Genomic DNA, 22771 nt, shown 5'->3' on the forward strand with positions numbered 1-22771 from the left:
TCAAGCTAGCTTCCTCAATTAATGGATCTCGACTGTCCAACTAAGAGTTAAACTGCTGTAAACTGCTGTCCCTGTAGAATCATGTTGGCTGCCTTTAAGCTCGGTGGGGAGAGTTGTTGGAGCTCGGAGTTTGGGTGGAGATCACGAGGGAGGTTATTTAAGGCTGTAGACAACCTCCCTATAAACCTGCAATGCCACCTTTGCTATCTCCTTGTCTCCTTCTGCATGGTCTTTGCTCCCTTTAATGCCAAAAAACCTGAAATCATCATGTATTAGCCACATTGATATAATTCCTGCCCTTCTTCCTACAAATAACACGAATATACCAAGAAATGAATGCATAAGTGATAAAAGATGAAGGGTTGAGCAAGGTAAGTAGGCCAAATGAGCCCAATTTGTTACCAAAAATTGGGGCTCATCAGTCATCATGGTGGTAGTTGACAGACTTACCAAGTATGCACACTTTTGTGCATTATCACACCCATTTAAAGCCAGTACAGTTTCTACTGCATTTATGGAAACAGTTCAAAAGCTACATGGAAACCCAAAGATTATTGTAAGTGACAGAGATCCCATTTTCACTGGAAATTTTTCGACAAAATTATCTTGTCTTGGTACTCAGTTAGCTCATAGCTCATCTTATCATCCTCAATCTGATGGGCAAACTGAGATAGTAAACAAATGTTTGGAAGGATATCTTCATTGCTTTGTATCTGATAAATAGACACAATGGGTCAAATGGTTGCCTATGGCTGAATGGTGGTATAACACTTCCTTCCATATAACAACAAAAATGACCCCATTTATGGCACTTTATGGGTATCAACCACCATCCATCACATCATATTTACGAGAAAATTCTAAGGTTCAGGCAGTGGAACAACACATCGAACATCAACAACAAGTCCTCCAACTCTTAAAGGATAACCTCGTGTTGGCAAAAAATAGAATGAAACAACAGGCAGATCAACATCGCAGTGAAAGAAGTTTTGATGTAGGTGATTGGGTATTCCTACGGCTACAACCATATAAGCAAATGTCCCTAAAGCAAGTTAAGAAGGATAATAAAATATCACCAAAGTATTATGGTCCGTACAAGGTGTTGCAAAAGATTGGTACTATGGCATACAAATTGGAGCTTCCTGCAGCTTCTCGATTGCACCCAGTTTTCCATGTTTCATGTTTAAAGAAGGTTATAGGCGACAAGCTCCCAATTCAAACAATATTTCCAGAACTTGACGAGGAAGGAAAAATTATATTGGAACCGGAAGCAGTCATAGAAACAAGAACTCGACAGCTACGAAATCGATCAATTTCAGAGTATCTTATCAAGTGGAAGAACTTATCCGCTGAAGATTCCACATGGGAGGATGAGAATTTTATACATAAGTATCCAGAATTACTCAAGCGTTGAGGACAACACTTTTTTGAAGGAGAGGGGCATGTTGGGTCCCTATAATACTAGTGATTACCCCATTACTATTATAGTTATACCCGTTATTTATTTTGTTGTGCCCCTATTACCCCCATATTGTTATTTCTGTGCCCCATAGAATCCCTCTATTGTTATTTTTGTGGCTTTATATTATTATTGTTAGGTCGGCTGGATTATATTGTGACTCTTTAGACTCCTATATATAGAAAGGAGGTTTTGTCATTTGAATCATCCAAGAATTGTTCATTTATGTAATGTAAAGGAGGTTGCCCCCTCGAAGAGGCTGAATTCTAAGGCGTTGATCTATCTTTTCTATCTTTTCTTGAGCTGGTTTCATAACATTGACTCAGGGGCATCACACAATCTTATGCTCAAAGCAGTTATGGAAAAACTGAATCTTGATGTTACAAGACCGTACAAAGATTTATACTCATTTGACTCAAGTCAAGTGAAATGTCTAGGCCTCATCAAAGACTTGTGTGTCTCCTTAGTCCAATATCCCAATAAGACCATCCTCATGGATGTGGTGGTGGCTGACATCCCACCAAAGTACGGTATGCTCCTATCAAGATCATGGGGAGCAAAGCTGCAAGGATCCCTTCAACTGGACCTCTCCTATGCCACCATTTCTGTCTTTGGGCAACCAAAGAGACTGTACAGAGAAACGCTGATGAAATATGTGGTGAGTAGTGAGAGCAAGCCTGAAAATTTTCCCATTTACTCAATACATTCTGACATGGATTCCTTTATTTTGTTTAATGATGACACAAATTCTCCAACTGAGGATGAGCCTTTGGCTCTAGAACAACAAGCCCACATCAATGAAGAATCGGTTGCACATATTAATGAAACTATCACTACAGTCAACACAGCCAACATACTAGAAAAACCTCCTCAAACAAAAATTTGAAATCTGCCCAATCCTACAGTAGCTGAAACTCTCAACACAAACCACAAGCAAGAAATCACATGGTATTTAGAGTTTGATGGCTCTGTCAACAAGTTAGGGGCAGGGGCAGGTGTTTGGATTCACAATACATATAACAATCATGCACAAGGCCATGCCTATAGACTGAATTTCAAATGCACCAACAACATGGCAGAGTATGAGGCTCTGCTGTTAGGCCTTAAACTCCTCAAAGCTCTAGGAGCTGCAAAGGTGTCTATCCTAGGTGACTCTGATTTAATCATACAACAGATGAAAGGTAATTTTGTTACAAACAACAATAGAATGAGAGCCTATAGGACTATTGCCACTGATATACTCAATGCATTCACAGAATTCAAGCTTGATAAGATTTCAAGAAATCACAACATTCACGCTCACAGCGTAGCCACTTTTGCAAGTACATGTAAGCTTCCCTTTGACCCAAACCACCACTTCACAGTCAAAATAAAACATAGGCCCGCTGTCCCAAATAACATCAGAGATTGGCAAGTGTTCGAAAACGATGCCGAAATTAATAATTTTCTTACCCTTGAACATGAATTCTCAAATATTAACATAGATATGGATGCTATGAAAGATTCAGAACAACAAACAAATGAAGATCAGCAAGCTGTAACAGCTACAATAGCCAAACAAATCCTGAAACCCACAGTTTTTGACAAAGAAAACATTAAACAGCTGAAACTAATGCACTTGGAAGAAATAGACAAAACAGAGGCATAAATCATTGAACTGAAAGACAACTTTATGCCTGCTGCCCTAACCCCACTAGAAGACATGTTTGACACCAATGATGTTCCCAAAAACCAAAATTGCAACCCATAAACACTGATATAGAAGAACAAAACATTGGGACAGCAGAAAATCCAAAAATGATCAAACTGTCCAAAAATTTGCCTCTTGATCAAAAGCCCAAGTACATTGATTTATTCAAAGATTTCCAAGATGTATTCGTTTGGAGTTATGAGGATTTGAAATCCTATGATACCACAGTGATCCAACACACCATTCCTTTAAAACCAAACCAGAAACCCTTCAAGCAGAAACTTAGAAGAATTAACCCTATGCTTCTTCCCCCGATTGAGAAGGAAGTAAAGAGGATGTTTGAAGCAGGCATCATAGCACCTATCAAATTTTCTGAGTGGGTGTCCAATCTTGTTCCTACAAGAAAAAAGACAGGTGAAATCAGAATTTGTGTAGATCTCAGAAATTTAAATCAAGTCTCCTTAAAAGACCACTATCCTTTGCCCAAAATGGATCACATCCTACAAAGGGTAGTGGGGTCATCTAGAATCTCTTTGCTAGATGGCTTTTCAGGTTTCAACCAAATACTTGTTCACCCGGATGACCAAGACAAGACGGCCTTTACCACACCGTGGGGAACATTTAAGTATGTGAAGATGCCATTCGGTCTTAAAAACGTTGGTGCTACCTTTCAACGAGCAATGGATATTGCATTCGCCAAGGAAATACATGATTTCCTAGTTGTCTACCTTGATGACTTAACCCCATTTTCCAAATCTAATAAATAACACCTCAAGCATCTTAGGCAAATTTTCATGACATGTAGGAGATATGGCATTTCCTTGAATCCAAAGAAATCTCTGTTTGGCCTAGAAGAAGGCAAGTTACTTGGCCACATTATATCAAAAGATGGGATTAGAATTGATCCTGAAAGAATCCAAGCCATCCTCCAGATTCCATTTCCAAGAAACATTAAAGAGCTACAAGCATTCCTTGGGAAAATCAACTTCCTAAGAAGATTTATTCCAAATCTAGCTGAACTAATACGACTGTTAAGCAACATGTTAAAGAAGGATGCCAAGGTAAGATGGTCCCTGGAAACCAAGCAAGCATTTGAAAGTATCAAAACTGCATTAACCCAAACCCCTGTCCTCACCAGCCCGCAGTTTGACAAAGATTTTATCATATTTTCCTTTGCATCTGATCACACAATAGCTGATGTCCTTTTGCAAAAGGATGAACAGGGAGCTGGAAAGCCAATCGCTTTTTTTAGCTGAGCCTTAAGAGACGCTCCTTTGAAGTACCCAATAATGGAAAAGCAGGCCTACGCACTTGTTAAGGCCATCAAGGATCTCAGAATCTATATATTATATTCACATGTGATTCCTATGTTCCACACGTTGCTGTAAAAGACATATTGACACAAGAAGGATTAGAAGGCAAAAGAGGCAAGTGGATTTCAAACATCCTTCAATATGACATAGAAATAAAACCAACCAAGCTGATAAAGGGACAAGGTTTAGCTAAACTGCTGTCCGAAACAAACTTTCAAGCCTTAGACATTAACCAACTAGACAATGAACAGGAGCTGGCGACTCCACAGATCAGTGAAATATTTCTGCAATGCCCCTGGTACGATGATATATGCTTTGTATTGTTAAACCTGTGTGCTCCCCCAGGATTTTCGAGGACCAAGAAAAGATTCTTGAAAATGAAGGTTTTAAAGTTTTGTGTTATAGATGGTGCATTATTTTGGAAAAATCATGAAGGTATATTGCTTAATTGTTTAACCATGAATGAAATTAACAATGTCATGAAATAATTCCATGCAGGTGATTGTGGAGGACATCTATATTGGAAGTCCACTGCTGATAAAATTTTAAGGGCTGGTTTCTATTGGCCCACTCTTTTTGCAGATGTAAAGAAGTTTTCCATGTCATGTCACAAATGGAAAATTTTTGAGGGCAAGAGAAAGTTGTTACCCCTACCCCTTAAACCCATCTCAACCGAACAACCTTTTCAACAATGGGGTCTTGACTTCATTGGAGAAATCCATCCCTCTTCCTCAGGCCAACACAAATGGATCCTAACAGCCACCGACTATTTCACTAAGTGGGTTGAAGCCATTCCCTGTAGACAAGCCAATGACACTATCATTATCCAATTCCTTGAGTGCAATATCCTTTCTAGATTTGGCTGCCCTGAGAAAATCATCACTGATAATGCCGCTGCCTTTAAGTCCAAAAAGATTATCAGTTTCTGCCATAAGTTTCATATCACCCTAGGCCACTGTACAGCCTATTACCCTCAAGGTAATGGCCTGGTAGAATCTTCAAACAAAAGTCTCATCAACATCATAAAGAAGGTGCTAGAAGAAAACAAGAAGAACTGGCACACAAAACTGATAAATGCCCTATGGGCAGACAGACTTTCAAGCAAAAGATCAATTGCGATGAGCCCTTATGAGCTGGTATACGGCATGGAGGCCAGATTTCCTTCATCCTTGGGCATTCCTACTATCAAGATGTTACAGGAGATTCAGGCTGAACCAAATGACATTCAAAGAAGAATCAATCAGACAATTCATCTTCAGCAAACCAGAGAACAAGTTTACGACAGAGCTCAAATTTTGCAAGAAAAGCTCAAAAAGGTGTTTGATAAGAGAGTTAAGGCTGAGGATTTCAGTATTGGTGACAAATTTCTAAGGTGGGATTCAAGAAGAGAAGACAAGGGCAAACATGCTAAGTTTGATTTTTTATGGAAAGGGCCATTTGTTGTCTCTGTTGTTCAGGGAAATAACACTTACTTTCTCAAGTCTATAGAGGACAACACTGTTGAAGAAGGCCCTGTTAATGGCCATATGCTGAAACATTACCATGACCCCTTTTAAGGGACATAATGTTGCTTTGTATATATCTTTGTACAGTAATATTTGTATATATTAGCATTCTGTTTTTATTTTTTACAAGCAGGCCGATTGCTTAAGGAACAGCAATAAGTTTTATGAAGACACAGCCAATGCGAGTATTCCATTTTTAAAGTCTCTGTCTCTACACCAATTTCAACAAAACAGCAAGAGGAAAACTGTCACATTACAAGCAATACATGGTAGAAAAGAACTATTTGCAGTCAAAGGCATGTTCCAACAGCATTGTACATAGTTATCAAGCACGCAGAAGAAAGCAGGCGATGCTATACAGTTCACAATAACTCAGTTGAGGAGAGAATGTTTCAGATTTCAAAGTTTCACATTTTTAGCAGCCAGAACAAAGAAGAGTTCCCAGTCTACAACAAAAAATAGAAAATCAAGGCAGTCTGACCTGCTGTTCTTGGCTTTTCACAAGGAAAAGCCATCCCCAAGTGGAGCCACTGTTAGCTTCCTGCTGCAACAGGGTTTCATCTTTCATGATTGACATTTTTACATGCCAAATATGTCATACTTTGCAGGCTGCAGTGTTTCATATTTCCACAAGATGCCATGAATTGTGCTAGTCCAAATGGCACTGCTCTATTCCAATTTTTATGAGTTGTTCCAGTTTTGAAGAGTTTTCATTTAAGGGAGGTCCAAACAGTCTAATGTTGGTCTCCCTAGGTTTCAATTTCCTGTTTAGAATATAGAGAATGTATCTTTCCAAACAGTTTAATCTTGGCAGATTTGTAGATAGGTAGAGAATCAAAGGGACCCAACTGCTTAATCTGGGCCCTTGGCAGAAATAAGTGTAGATTTAGATAGGAAAGCATTCAAAAGAAAAATTGTAAATCAGGGTCTGCAAGTCTAAGTGTACACACCCAAAAAGAAGAAAAAATGTTAGGAAGGTAGGCTGGGTAGGTAGCTGTGAGGTTGCAGAATGATTCATGATCAGTTTTTGTGTTACAATGTGTTTTATCTTTCCAGATCACAGTTATTAGGCAATTTTCATCTGGAGGAGCTCAAGCTGGACATCACTAACTCCCCCTTCTTCTAATTCCCTAAGTCACTTACTAATTTCCCCAAAGAGGTCAAGATCTGTTTGATTCCTCTTACTTTCACCATTTTCCATGTCATTTGTCTTGGTGAAGATCTGCTTCACTCAAGGATCCTTTATTTCTCATCTATGAGTCACTTTTCCCTAAAAAATTAGGCTAAGGTCCCCTACCTTAGCACCTGCTTATCATATCCATATTAACTACTAACTCTAGTATATAACTCCCTATCATTTTTTCCCTTCCCCTACTAAACAATGTACATAATACTCCCCTATGTAAATATCCCCTCCCTGGCAATATAGCCATATTTCTTCTAAGTCAGGGAAAAAGCAGTCTATCTGGGGCTTTTTTTAGCCCATCCGTGTCATAGCAGGAGTTAGATGACACCTGGTCATGCTAACAACCTCTCCCCTAGCCCCAAAACCTTCAAAAAACCCATATTGCGCCCCTATGCCTAAGTCCCAAGTGTAAATATATGAACCCGCGCCCATTTATAACCCCCAAAACCCACATAAACCAAAGTTTCGAAGTCCTGCCGCGCTTTATTAAATTTAAAATATACCTTGTATATTCCCGCCCCTTACCCCTCCGCTGACTCATCCTTACCGCCAGCCGTCCGATCGTTTTGCGCCCAGATCAATGGTTGGCGGGTCCGTCCCATCTTCGAGGCGCTTGAAGGTTAGCATCCAGGAGATGGGTGGTATTCCTGCTGTACTCCTGCCACGCGTCATCTCCTGGGCTGTGGCGGAGCCCCCCCGACAAAACCACCCTTCCTCAAAGGCGGTGCACCTACAAACCGTTTACCCCCCCCCCCCCCCCCCCATGACGTAAGCCCCATGTCACTTGCCTGCGTGGCCCCCCGCCACCGCACCGCCAAGTCACCCCTGCCACCGTGTCCCTCTACCGTACTGCCACGTCACCTCTGTACGTGCTGACGTCATCACGCTGACGTCATCAGCAATTTTTTGCGCGAAGGGCGAAAATCGCACTCTGGAGCCCCGGAATTAGTTTTTGAGGCAATTTTTGAATAAATTAGGCCAAAGTGGGGAATCTTCTTATCGCGCAACCCCCAGAAAGCCCGAAAGGCGCCAAATGACCCATTTTCTTTGCGAAGCATGGAGAAAGGAGCATAAGATAGTTCTAGATGAAATAGAGGCCAAACAATGACCATTAACTTGTGATTAGACCCACAGCAAAGGAGAAAAGCAACCGAATTCATTTGTCAGAGAGTATCAGAGGAAAGAGAAGCAGCAAAGTGTACCAGTTAAATTGTTTAATGGAAACCTTCAGTTCTCAAACTAGGTTAACATTGAATGGTCGCCAACAAAGTTAAATCAGGCAGTGGAAGCCCATCCCAGCTCTCAAATCGCAGTTGAAGCATTTAAGGCCACCGAGCAGCAAAGAACAAAAACCCATGCACAGTTATTGTAGAGGCAATTGCACCAAGCCACCGAGGACAAGCACATTCACTTCATTTTGATACGGCAGCCCTCAGCGCAGCCAAAGATATTTTCATGCATTTATTTCAGATAGGATTAGGTCAAATTAATTATTCTCTAGGACCTGTTTAGGTCAAGATGTAATAAACAAGTTGTAGAGAGTTCTCCCTATATATACCGCCCTCAGCATTGTTTCAAGGGTTGGTAAATTGGTATTTTTCACTAGAGACTCGCACTGTATACTTGAAATTGTTTCTGTAATCAAAGATTGCCGAAAGTTCTGAGAAGAGGCTGTTTGATGTGTTGTTAATGTTTTTTTGGAGACTGAAGGTGGAATTCTTGTGCTGCAACCTGGTACAATAAGTGCTTCTTACCTCTGTTTACTGTTTACCATTATATAAATAGCAGAAAGAAAGATTAGCTTAGAATTTGTTTAAATACACTCTATGCTCAATTTCTGTTGTTTCTTTATGTTTTCCTCTGAATGAATTGGTAATGAATATGAATTCCTTTGGCTCATATTTACCCCGATTCACCTGTGTGTGCCGATTATCTAGGGATTCTTTACTGCCCCGAGGTAGAGCTCTGTTATCTTCCACTGTTAAGTTGATTGAGGGATTCTTAACTGCCCCTCATTACTTAGCATTCATCCCATCCTTTAAACCTGAAACATTGTTTCATTTGCAGCTACCTTGCTCCATTTTCTCTCTTGGGACCAAGAAAACGCACCAGCAGTCCTCCTTTTCGACTCCATGCCCAATGGTTTGAAACTTCAAACTATGCTCTACCTCTCTACCTGAGAACATCAATTTTCCCACCAAAATTAGAACAAAAACCCCTGAACTCAATAACTAGCCTAAGATCCTTTTCAACAAAGCTAAATCTAAAAGAGAGAGCCCTCTCTGATTGCAGGTAGGCTAGAACCTGCAGTCCAAAGTTGGTCTGTGGTTACCTCGGCCGTATCCTTTTCTGGAGCTTAAGGACAACCTGATTGATAACATAAGGTGCACATTAAAATATGTTATATATTATCAACATTAAATTTATTTATTTCTATCTCAATATAAATATGTATACAACTAATATTGAAATATATTAGTTGATATGAATATTCAAATATATCATCTTTTGTGTTGAAATGCTTTTAGATAAAAAAATTACACATCTTCATAATATTCAAAAGCAAGAAAGATAATAACTATATAGCTGAAATCAAAACTACGGAGGGCCAAGTTTGCAAAGGGTTCAACAAGGTTAAAGACGCTGCTAAAAATCATTTCAGGAACTTATTCAACGATGGAACCCAAGGTAGCAATGAGGAAACTGTTGACTTCCTCACCAAAATCCCTCTCCTTGTCAACGCTGAAGATAACATAGCTCTCTGCAGACCGATCTCAGAGGAGGAGATCATCAATGTAATATGGTCCATGGAAGCTGACAAGGCCCCTGAGCCAGAAGGATTCACAATCCATTTTTATAAAGCTTGTTGGGAAGTTATAAAAGTGGATCTCCTTAAAATGATAAGAGGCTTCATGAAAAAAGCTAAGATAGGAGGAGGAACCAACTCCACCTATTTAGCCCTAATCCCCAAAGAAACCAACCCAGAATCTTTTGCAAGATTTAGGCCTATTTCGCTGTGCAATGCTTCTTACAAAATTATAGCCAAGATCTTAGCCAATCGAATCAAGCCTCTGCTCAAAAGATTGATCTCCAGCTCTCAAGGAGGATTTGTGGAAGGCAGAAACATTTTGGACAATGTCATACAGGTACAGGAGACCATCCATACAAGCAAACAGCGTGGGGAGAAAGGTATGTTGATCAAACTTGATATGGCAAACGCATTTGATAGAGTTAATCGTTTGTTCCTTTGCAAAGTGTTGCAGTCTTTTGGCTTCTCTCAGCAATTTATTCAGCTCATAAAAGCATGTATTGATTCCCCGTGGATCGCTCCCCTTATCAACGGTCGCCCAACCAATTTTTTCCAAGCTCGGAGAGGCATCCGGCAGGGATGCCCCCTCTCTCCCTTTCTGTACATCCTCATGGCGGACTCCCTTAGCAGAAAACTATCATCTGAAAGAAATGTTGGCTCCCTTCCCGGTCTCAAACCTTCCCATGGATCAGCCCCCCTGAATCATGCTCTCTTTGCGGATGACTCCCTATTCCTGGGAGGCGCTTCCTCCATAATAGCGAAAGCCTTTGACAATGTCCTGAGAAGTTATTGCAGGGTATCTGGTGCTCTAGTCAATGAGAACAAAAGTGAAATCTTCAGCTGGAACACAGATCAGCAGGAGATCAACAACATGACGAAGATCTTAGGATTCAAAGAGCATGCACAATGGGACATGTTCAGGTATCTTGGACTTCCAATAATCTTAGGTATGAACAAGAGGTCACTCTGGACTGACATCATCAGTAAAATTAAATCTAAAATCAAAGATTTGGGAGGTCACTGGTTAACAAAAGGTGGAAAAACCATTCTTATCAAATCCCAGCTGTCAGCTCTTCCTATTTATCAAGCAGCTTTCCTCTTGGCTTCTAAACATGTAATGGAATAGACCTCTTCACTCCTCAGGGACTTTTTATGGCAAGGAGGGAAAGGAAACGAAAAAAAAATTCACCTTGTAAACTGGGATCTGGTCAAGAGACCGATCACTGAGGGCGGACTGCAAATTCGCGACCCTTCCCTCGTCAACACAGCGTTGGGAGGCAAGCTTCTGTGGAAAATGATCCACGACCCTTCTCACCCCGTCAGCATCACTCTGCGGTCAAAATACACAGACAATGCTGCTCTCAAGACAATGCATCTAGACATCACAATTCCATGCACACAGGTCTGGAGACTCTGCTGCAAAAGCATCAATTTTTTCAAGCAACATTTGTACAGAATCCCTGGAAATGGCAAGCGCACACACCTGTGGCAAGATCACATAATGGGGTGTGAACCTTTAGCTGAGAATGAGGAAATCGCAGAGCTCAGGGAATGGTTAGAAAGAGCAAACATAAACAACGTTCATGACTTGTCAAACTAGGACAGACGCGATGAATGGGCAAGCTGGAACTTCCACAGAGCCCCTGCACATTTAACTGGCCAACAAAACTATCTGGAGGAGCTCCTCGAAGAGGCCACGCCGATCAACAGAACCACGGGAGATAGTTGGGGATGGGGGCGGACAGGTAACTACACTTCAGCTGAAGGCTATAGAGCACTTCAAGGTTCGAAGAAAAGTAATCATCCGCCCACGTTTTGGAAGCAGTTTTGGGAGCCGCTGGCACTTCCAAAAATAATTTTTTTCTTCTGGACTTTAGCACACAATAAACTTTTAACAGGAGATAATCTCGTAAAGAGGAAGATTGAAGGGCCTCATAGATGCGATCTATGCCAAAGAAACCTTGAAACTGCCCAACACCTATTTCTGGAATGCCTCTTCGTCGAAGAGGTGTGGGGACTCATCCTGTAAGATTTTCAGATCTCTATACCATCACAGATTTCTGTCCCGGACTTCATTGCCACATGGAATGCTCGCTACCCCCAGCGTATCCCTCCCATGTCTTTTTGGCGCATGGTATGGATAGCGATACCAAAATATGTTTGCTGGCAGCTTTGGCTGGCGCGTAACCAGCAGATATTCAAAGACATACATCATTCCCCGCTTCAAGTTGCAGCAAAAGCAAAGTCTCTCCTCTTGGAAATGGCCCAACAACAATACCACAAAGATGATCCTCTGCTCACGCTGGAAGAAAAGAGGTGGTTGGCCCTAGAACCACACCCCTGAAAGTATCTATTGCCTCCCCTGAAAGCTAAATCAGACTGGCAAATAAGAAAACCAGATGACATCTTCCAGAAATGGTGGAGGACCCAAAAATTAACTTCCATATTCTTTGACGGGGCATCCAAAGGGAACCCCGGAGTAGCCGGTGTTGGTGGGGTCATCTATTCCACGGATGGGACAGAAAGAGACTCATTTGCATGGGGACTTGGCCTGAAAACTAACAATCAAGCTGAGATCCTTGGGTTACTCAAAGCTTGTCTTATTGCAAGGGAGAAAGGCATCAAAGATCTCCAAGTTTTCGGAGACTCAGAAATTATAATTAAAAATTTAATAAAAGGGGAACTCTTCAACAACGCTGGTCTCAATAAAATTATGGACAGATTGAAGAGAGTATTACAGGAATTCAACTCATTCAAGCTCTACCACATACTCAAAAACTCCAACAGTGAAGCGGATCGGATGGCGAACATTGGATGCACTCTCAGGAAAGGGAGCTTAACTACAAATGGGGAAAGATTCTTCCAAAAAATGTGAAATTGTAATAGCTAAAAGGCTGTAAAAAAGGAAAACAACTATGTAAAAGGGGTCGCTACGGCAAAGACCCACCATCCCTTTTGGCAATAAATAAAAATCACAATCGTTTCAGTTTAAAAAAAAGAAGGAAGAAAGATAATAATTTCTATCAAATTATTTTATACCACACAAATTGACAAAAATTATGTTAATTATTATGTACATTGAAGTATTTTGTTTGTTTATAATTAGAATATAATTATTATTTTAAATGTCATGTCTCAATTTCATCCAATTACATATCTTCCTTTTTAGTAAAATGAGATTTAATTTTTTCATCATTATTAACGTTTTTTTGGTTAAATGTAAATAATTTTATTATTTTTGTTTGTAATATTAATGGACATCATATAAGTGAATTGATGTATATAGTCCTTATTAAAGTAAAAACAAATTTGGTAGATTTTGCTAGGAATACCCTCAAGATTATTGTGGTGAATTTAGCTAGCAAAGAACAAATTTGCTTTTTAGGTAACAAATAACTATCTTTATGAGAATATATTATCAATTAACATGTTAAAATATATTATAATTGGACCACGTTTTGGTATGTTTTCCTAGAACATTTTAAGTCAATTTTGATTGAAATATGATAAATATTTTATGCAATATGAATGGTTTAATTCACTTATATATTCAAAAATTCATTTTAAAAGTGAAGAAATCTCAATCTTACTTAAGAATATATGATCTAATCTAGCGGGAAAGAGAAAAACATTTATATTCTAAATTAATTTTTGAAATGTAACAATATAGTTATAAAAAAGATAAACATAAAATATCTAAACACACTATTATTAAAACTATCATACTTCTGAAGTTTATATTAAATAATTAAATTATTATTAGAAATATCCGCTTGATGTCTTCAAGAATAAAAATAATATATTTAAAACTAGATAGAAAAATGAAATTTATTTCAGATGGAAAGGATGTTATAAATATAATGGAATAATTCTATATCATTTTTTAAAAATATTATTATTACTAGTATACAAATATTTTATCTTTAAATTTATTATGAGCTAAAAGGGATATGAAATGTTTGCAATTCTCCTTACCATTTTTAGTGCAGAATAAATCTAGAGTTAATATAGATTTATACCTTCTGCCAATTCTCTTTCAAGCACAAAACGATGCATACCTCTTCCTCATGTTATGCCACATATTATTAAAAGGTTTTACCAAACATGTATATTTATTAGAGGTGCAAATGTTTTCTCAAATTTTGATATTTCCAAAACATGATATATTTATTCGAGATAAATTTACAATATTTCTCAAAATGACATATGTGAGCTTTGTATTGAACATAGAAAGAATAAAAAAATTCACATGCTTTTCTATATATATATATATATATATTTATATTAAAAAACAAAAAAAGGAAATATATATATATATATATATATATATATATATATATATATATATATATATATATATATATTTTTTTTTTTTTTTTTAAATTTACTTTTTCTTTTTTAATACCTATCTAAAAGATACCAATATATTATTTATTTATGATCAACATTGAAATATTTTTTACTATGTTAAATGTCATTTTTATATCAACATATAAAAAGGATTGTACATTTCTTTAAAATTATAAGACAAAAAAAATTAGTTATAGATGAAATAGATTTTCTTTACTATCAATATTTTTGTTTTCTTTTATATCGAATCACATTATTAAAAATAAACATTAAAACTATTTCGTTAAATTGTGGGATAACTTATCATATTTTAGTTGTCAAACCAACAGTGTGGACAACCATTATTGAATGCCATCTCCTAATGCATGTTGACTCATAACTATTATTGAAGGAAAACCAACCCCTCTAATTACATTGTTGATGGTTAATAAGAGTGCATACTTTATTTATAATTATGATTAAAATCGTTTTTATTATTGTCAACATTTCTTTTAACATTGTATCTTAAATTTTAATTATGGTCATATATTTTTATGTTACAAAAAGTATTTTATATAGGATAAAAACACTTAAGTTAATTGTATGTTAAAAATTTTCACGGGGTCTTGGATAGAAGGTGATGGGGTGCTTTGTGAAGTCACTCCTTGATGTGAAGTCGCCATAAGAAACGATAAAGATATACTCTTGACAGAGTTACAAAAAAAATTGTATGTTAAAGATGTTTTAAAAATGTTTTTTTTTTCTTTTGTGTATAAAAGAAATAATTCATAAAACTATTTTTAGTACGTTTCAATTTCATAAAAGAAAATAATATCTCACTATTTAAGATCAAATATATTTTTTAAACTTTCAATATTATCATTTAATCATATCAAAAATTATATTATATTGTAGAAAAAATAATTTAAATATAAAAATAAATATTGTGTATTCAATATATAATCTTTATATATATCTTTAAATTTTAGCTTGAAATTGAAATGTAATACTTTCAACTCCCTATTTTAATTAATATATCATCATTATATCTATAAATACTACAAATTTTATCACTCAATTTTTTTGGCAACTACATATGAAATGCAAACAATATTAAAGAAATTTCTAGCTTATAAAATTTTCTTAAATTTTTATGTTATCTTAGTCATAAACCCTGTGTCTGTCAAGTTGAACCTCACCTCATGCTTCTAGGAAATGTTTGTCAAGCTGAACCTCATCTCATGCTTCTAGGAAATAAGTTACTGGCTCCTGTAGCTCCTTCCCAGTAGCTCGGGACTAGTTTAAGCTTTTTGAAGTAAGGTTATTTTTTATTTTAAATTTTCCCTATATTCCTATTTTGATTTTTAAATTTTTATTTTTATTAATAATATTTTAAAAATATTTTATTAATGACACTTAATTAATAATAATAATTCAAATAAAAAACCAACTTAAATAAAAATCTTGCCATATAATTAATTTTAATTAATGATAATAACTATAAAAAAACTAAAATAAATGTAATTAATAATAATAATTAAAAAACAATTAAAACAAAAAAAACTTCAAAATAATAGAAATTCAAATATGAAAGAAGTTGACAATTACATTTAAAAAAACACTCAAAAAAGTAAGTTCCTTTCTGAAATAATTAACAATATAATTGATTGATTAATAAGAAAGGAGGGCTGGCTGAATAGCAAAATTATTAATAATAATTAAAAAGCACAAGAAATAATTACGAAATAATGGAAATTCAAATGTAAAAGAAGTTGACGCTTATTTAAAAGACAGGAAACATAAGGCTAAGTCTCTTTTTAAATAATTAAAAACTAAAATAATAAAGATGAGTTGACTGAAAAAGCCTATCCGTGCGACGGCGTGGGGAACCGAGACGTGTGTAAAAAAGGAATAACTATGAATAATGAAAACAGAAATAACTAGCATTTGCACCCAATGTTGCAAAGGAGACGCCGTAAGGCTTAGCGTGTGGAAGAATATTGAAATGTGAATAGGCTTTTGCGGGCTTTTTTGAAAGCAAGGGTCGATGATTTCGAGTTTTAATTTGAGGAAGCCATGCCCAAAACCATTGAAATGGAATGTAAGTAGCCATAAATATGCATCAATATTCAAATGGGAAATTAAGTTAATATGCGAACAACAACCAGGAAGCCATATTGATTTGGAAAGGGCTAGTTAAGAAATCATTATTCAAATGGAAAATTAAATTAATATGAAGATATATTGAAAACATGTATTATATTCGTTAAAATGAATTGACTTTGTCAACAAAATATGTTAAAACCCATTGACAATGAATTGGTTGTGAGGACATAAACTATCAAAATGGTATTGATCTTGAAACATCCCTTCTTAAGTTTGAAATGGAAAACAGAAATAGTTGTGAAGACACAAACTATGAAAATGGTATTTGATGTTGAAACATCATTTTCTAAGTGTGTAATGGAAAATACAAATAGTGTATTGTAACATCCTTTTTAAAGTTTGAAATGGAAAATACAAATAGTGTATTGTAACATCCTTTTTAAAGTTTGAAATGGAAAACACAAATAGTTGTGAGGAAACAAACCATGAAAATGGTATTTGATCTTGAAACATCCTTTTTCAAGCTTGAAATGGAAAATACAAACAGTGAATTGTAACAAAAGAGGTTCGGAACATCCTTTTTCAAGTTTGAAATGGAAAATACAAATAGTGAATTGTAACAAAAGAGGTTCGAGAAGGAATATAATAGTCTAAAGAACACTGTGCTTGTCATTCCATATTTGAAGTTGTATGAAAAAATGGTGGAGGTAGTGAAGACCTGAAGAAGCAGTAATGGACCTGCAAAATGTATATTTAGTTAGAATTAGCAATATGTAAATCAGTTGCGGAAATTTATTAGCAATACTTTGCAGGTGAGTTGTGTTAAAATGAATCTGGAATGAATGGAAATGAAGTTACCTTTGCTATGGGGATTTATATATTGTTAGTGGAAGATGCATGGAGAATAATGGCATATTGAACACCATTGGAGGTTAATGCGTAGCTGGAGATGCAATTTTTTTGCTTGCCAGGCGACCTGTAGTTGTGCAGGTATGTTATTTCTGAGGCCATGTGGCCTATTGCAAAAGAAAGAAAAGGCTAGAATGAGATGTACAGACAATATAAAGACATTCAAATATTTGCTTATTTACTAATATTCATTAAAGTTGGTTGTTGTTAAGAGATATGAAAAGTATGTTATGAAATAGAATGAGGTAAATAAATGGAGGAAACCTTTTGGTGAAGTCAAAGTATGGGCTGGAGCAGATTATCTGGGGGCGGCATTGAACGGAGAATTTCTTCGGCGTTTTTTCTGCGAGCAATGTTTTTGTTGTCCTTCATTTTATTGTAACGATCGAAACTGAATGCGGGGTTAATCCGAAGATCTTGTAGAGAAGGCACTCTTGAAATAGTTGTGAATGTGAGACCTTGACGTTCTGTTTTTCCAATGTCAATTGTTGCTTTTGGAAGCGTCATACCTTGAGATTTATGTATGGTTAAAGTCCAAGCCATCTTCAGTGGAATTTGTGTACGACCATTTCTTTTTACTGCTGGAATAGGCAAGTGAGTGGGGTTTCTTTCATCCCAAGGAGGCCCAATGTATTTGGGGAAATCTACAACTACAAATGTTGGAATTTGGGGTGGTGCAGTTGAATCTTTGTAAAAGATGGTCACAATTTTTCCGAGGGAACCATTAACAAGGCCGGCTCAAACCCAAAGGTTGGAAGTCAACATAACTTTTTCGCCATTGCATAGTAATACAATTCGTTCAAGTTGCTCGTCTTCAAAGGAATTATTGGAATATGTGTTGTCATCTTCAGCAATGGACCGTGCGATAGGAGTGTTTAGAGATTTCATCATTTGCTTATTATGGACCATTGTTTGAGCATTTGTTGGAAATAGATGCATGGAATCATGGAATGAACATATTTCTTCTTCTGATAAAAAGGAATCTGTGCGCGACATGAGTATGTTGTAGTCGGCGATTGTTGGATGTGCATCTCTAATGTTCTGGAGAATGTTCCTGAAAGTAACCTGTGCGATATCGTCGCCTTGTTAACAAAATAATGTGTCTAATGTGATGACTGTGTTGAAGGTGTTCCATAGTGCGCTTCCGTGGCTCGTCCCTGCATATAGAGGTATGTCTTTGACGGGTGGTAGCTGACCGAGATCACCAACCAATATTATGGAACAGCCACCGAAAGGAGTGTTTCTTTGGTGGGGAAATGCCTCGCGAAGACGTTCATCAATATGGCTGAGAAGCTTTGGCCCAATGAAGCTCATTTCATCGATTAGTATGTATCTTATATGCCTGAGTTCTTCCTGGAATTTTGCAAGAGCATTACCTTCTAAGGGCATAAGATCCTTTATAGGAAGGTGTAAAGCAGAATGGATTGTTGATGCTTGTATGTTGAAGGCAGCAACCCCTGTAGGGGCGAGGAGCATGATCGGCGAAGGTTCCAGGCTTGCAAGGCGTATGAGCATATCTTTGATGCAATTTATAAGGAGGGATTTCTCGTACCAGCAGTGCCTTGTATTATCATTCTGAGAGCGGGTAAATAATCCTTCCTAGCAAAATGATTAGAAATAATATTTAGAGCTTTTCTTTGCATTGGAGACAATGTAGTAAGGGTCGGCAGGATATGTTGATTTGTTTGAAGAATGCGGTGGATGGAGCGGCTATTCTCAATGAATTGTATTGCACTATTTTGTAGATCGAATGGGATAGTGGTATGATTCCAGTTATGGGTGTCATCAAAGCCACGAAGACCAAGCATGTCAAGGTCATTTATGAGAAGCTCATTTGTAGGATATAATTAGGAAAGAAATTCCCATTCATTTATTTCCATGGTGTCTGTTGGACTGGTTTCATGTATAGTTGAGGGATCATTTGTGGCAGATTCAATATCAGATAGTGTGCGGTGTTGATGCCAAGGATTGTAGAATGGACGAAATGTTTGCCAATTTGCGATGAATTCTGCAGCAGAATTTCCTATATCCTGTACGATATCGCGAAAAGGTTTGTATAGCATAAGCTCAACCCTGCAAAAGTCAGCGTAGCAAGGTTCTGTTGTGGATGGTATGGAGGAGTAACGTGGTACGACCCGGACAATTGCTTCTGTAGGCCTTTTTTTCCATTTGTTTGTTTTGCGACGAGGATCATATGACCAGGATCTTGCCAATTGTATTAGTGATGTGGACTCTAGGGTAGAAGGGCGTTGGATATATGTATCAATGATGTGCGGGGATGTAGTGGAGGTGGTGTTCGTTTGTGGAAGGCGCATAAGAATTTTTTGGTTTACATTTAAAGAAATGAATGGCCGACTACATAATGTTAATGGTAATTTTTGCAGCATATGGCAGGTTTCTTGTGCTCCAATGTCACGATCAACAAGGGTTTCTGCAAGAAATTTTCGAAAGGTGGATGTTGCTGGGTCAACAATGGGTGAAGCGAGGACAATTCTACATAGCATGTCGTGGAAGCTTTCAGATTTTTTTTCTGCTTTGGATGCATATTTGGCGATATATTTTTGTACAGCGTGTATGGACAGTACTGGTTGGCAGTCAACATTTGCACGCCAAATAGATAGGATGGTAGGGTTATGGCTATTGAGTCGATCGTCGTTGCGAGCAGGGGTGTATGTTTTTTGGCCTTTGGAATCAATGAATAAGGCCGATTTTGGATGTAATTCCAACGGTGCTTTATAACGACATTGGAGTGAGGATCCATTTTTTCTTAGGCACGTGCTTTCTGAGCATTTTGTGTGACGTTCAACACAATTGACGAGTTGTTCATAGTCACTGAAAGGATTGGTTCTGAAGATTTGCGGTGTGGACAACAGACAAGGGTCTTCGTGATTTGTCCAAGCATTTGGCTGGTTTGAAGTCGCAGGAGCACGAGGGTTCCAAGCAGAAATATATTTGTCGAAGAACTGCCTTGCAATATCAACTGCTTCTGTGTCTTCCCAGTTGAGGTTTTCCATATCAGGTGCATTTTCTATCCAAAGGAAACCATGGATGTGCGCAGATCCCCTATGTTGCCATTCATACCTATCAAATATGCGTTTTTGTAAGATAATTTTGCAATAGGTGAGGAATGTTGTTTAGAGTTATTGGAGAAAAAAAGAATGCGGTAGAATGCGTACCTGTACCAGTAATCTTTTGTATTCAAGTGTTTCTCTAAGATAATCTCATGAAATGTTGTGAATCTATGGTGCATATATAGTGATGTTAAATGTGGGTTAGAGAAAATGTTATCATTTCTCCACTTTTGTTGTTTTGCAATATCAGAAGGAAGACATCCGGGCATGATTGCATGAAGATCAGGCCATTTTGTATCAGCTGCACTTAATGTGAAGAAGAACGTCGGGCAACCGAGTTGAGATATCATGTCAGTTAGTTCATTTTTAGCTTTGTGCCAAAATGACCTTGTTCCACGTAAAGAGCTACCGAATCGCATGACTTGCTCTGCCAGTTGTTCATCTGGAAATTGTTCTAATCGGATGTTCAAATCTTGAATAGATATTGGAAAGCTATCTGAGATGTTTTTTTTCACAAAAAATGACGTTGTTGCTTGACTGTGATGCCGCATCATGAGATTATATATGTAATAACGAAAGCGTGGGTGGTTTCCAAATCTGTTGTCGTAGTAACATATGAGATGAAGTGCATATTCATGTAGCTGCACTGCTTTCATTCTTGGCTGATTTGGCATTGCAGCGCCTGTCGGGAAGAGGGCGGGGAAAGCCATAGAGAGTAGACCTTCTGTGTTGTATTCATTGACTGGCGATAAACCAATTGTCGGCCACTCAATTCTAGTATCAGATTGGTGGTTGTAAGCATGCAAATAATGGCGGATTTCTTGGATTTCTGTATTTGTATTAGGTATGATGGGTACGAACGATGATGTTTGGTCTACGGATGGGTCTGTGAAATCTTCGGTGGGCTCATGGGCTGGCTCAAGTGGAAGGCGGACAGCGGTTTCTGTAGTATTGGAATGGTGAAGGGAGGAGGAGACATCGGTGGGGATCGCTGGTAAGGATGCCAGTGCGTTGGTATCAATACGAACATTCTTATAGTATGGGTCATTTGCCAATTTGTATTCCAATGCAGTGAGAACGCGATGTCTACTGACAATGAAATCATAAGCCTTATGGTCATTACTATGACGCGTGACAATTAGGATGTCCAAGTGTTCAACACGACGTGGCAACATGTCTGCGATTTTTGTAATGTCTTGAGGAAAACAAATTGTGTGGCCACTGTATTTATACTGGCCACCGCGTGCATGTGTTACTTGCAGTATAGGGTTAACCCTAGCAATGAGCATTTCTTCTATTTGTGAAAGAGATGTAAGGGCAGCTGGCTGAGGACCAGGGTCCATGTTGTTTGATAATGAGAAGCGATGACCCTTTGTTTCAGAGGCGCATCTGGAGCAACAATACATGTGGTTGGAATTGCGGATATGTATTCCAGGATATGATTCAAGACAAATGGAGCATGGGCATTTAGGTGGAAGTTTATCAAGCTTTGCACGGAAATCTCGATGTGCTTGATTAGTATAAACGTTGTTGAAAGCATGTGCGAAGGAGGGGTTAGGGCAATGAGGCATGGATGCATTTGTTTGAGAGGTTTGTTGAGAAGATAAAGAGTCTGATAATTGCAAGGGAGGATTGTTTTCAGGGAGGGCCATTGTAGACGAGGAAGGTTGGTCAACCTTTTGTTTTTTGTGTTTTTGACATTCTGTGGTGTTTTTTTTTTCTTGGTAAAGCTCACGGCGCCGTGCATTTATTCGTTCTTTATTTGTTGCATAGTATCTCCGAGCACATTCATTATTAGAAGAAGAAGCCATTCGCAAAATTTATGGTACCTATAGCAAGAGAGGGGAAAAGAAGAATGTTATTTGGATTGAGTGTATTGGGTCAAGTTCAACAATTTGTAGGTATGGTTGAATATGAGTTGGTCCAGATAACATTGAGGAAATTGCATTTTCAGTAAGGTTTGTTGTCATTTTCTGGTACAAAACAAAACAAAAAAAATGTTGGATTCTTCGCGTAAGATGTTTAAAATTCATTACATTCTTATAGCATTACTTGAAAAAATATGAATTAAAGGGCAAAGGGAAAGAAGCATGTTCAGTTTTTTTCTAAATGAGTGGCCATCTAAGGTTGAAAACATAATGAAAAAAGATATTTATTACAACAACTTTTATATGGCCATTTTTTTTGAAGCATAGTTCCACCAAGGGAAGAGGAAGAAGGAGAGGGAGAAGCAAATGAAATACCGGCGGGCGAAGTGCAAGCCCTGGAAGGGACAATGTAGCCATATGAGATACAACAACATCTCCCCTAGAGGAAAAGGGAGTAGTATTCCCCCAAGGGGAAATCCTTGGTTGGTGGACTCCATTTTCTCAAACTGAGACCAATGAGGGAGGA

Source organism: Pinus tabuliformis, chromosome 6 (assembly GCF_031772625.1).
Source record: "Pinus tabuliformis cultivar Carrire ecotype Pingquan chromosome 6, CPIR1, whole genome shotgun sequence".
Classification (NCBI taxonomy): Eukaryota; Viridiplantae; Streptophyta; class Pinopsida; order Pinales; family Pinaceae; genus Pinus; species Pinus tabuliformis.